Consider the following 352-nt stretch of genomic DNA (forward strand, 5'->3'; position numbering starts at 1 on the left):
TTACATAAACAAGCATAAATCAAATAACAGTGGGGTATATTGCAACTGCATAACCCATGGAAGAAAACTTTCCTAAATATAACATTCACAAATCTTTTCTCCTCTACGCTAAAACCACGTGTTAAGTTGCAGCCCCCCCGATGCTTGACGTCGTTTCTGTCCAATCAAACGTTAGAGATTTTTTGGTCAAACTACCCTAACCAATCCGGTGGTTGCAGAGGCAGTGCCGAAGTGCGGCAGGCGTGTCTAGCGCTTCAAATTCATTTTGCCTGGAGTTCCGATTAAGTTCACAAACTTTGTGGAAGTTCCCTGCAGTCCTTGTTCGCTTTGCAGGCGCGTACACCCTCCGCAG

General features: G+C 45.2%; 1 protein-coding gene across 1 annotated transcript in view; it reads left to right on the forward strand.

Moving 5' to 3' along the window:
- The first annotated feature begins 310 nt into the window (after positions 1-310).
- The window catches only part of LOC121561530, an 84636-nt gene continuing 84594 nt past the window's right edge, over positions 311-352 (forward strand). The window contains 1 exon segment of the mRNA XM_045225355.1: positions 311-352. This exon segment is cut by the window's right edge and continues 93 nt beyond it. The gene's annotated coding sequence lies outside the window, so the exon portion shown is untranslated.

This window comes from Coregonus clupeaformis, chromosome 15, assembly GCF_020615455.1.
Source record: "Coregonus clupeaformis isolate EN_2021a chromosome 15, ASM2061545v1, whole genome shotgun sequence".
NCBI classification, from domain to species: Eukaryota; Metazoa; Chordata; class Actinopteri; order Salmoniformes; family Salmonidae; genus Coregonus; species Coregonus clupeaformis.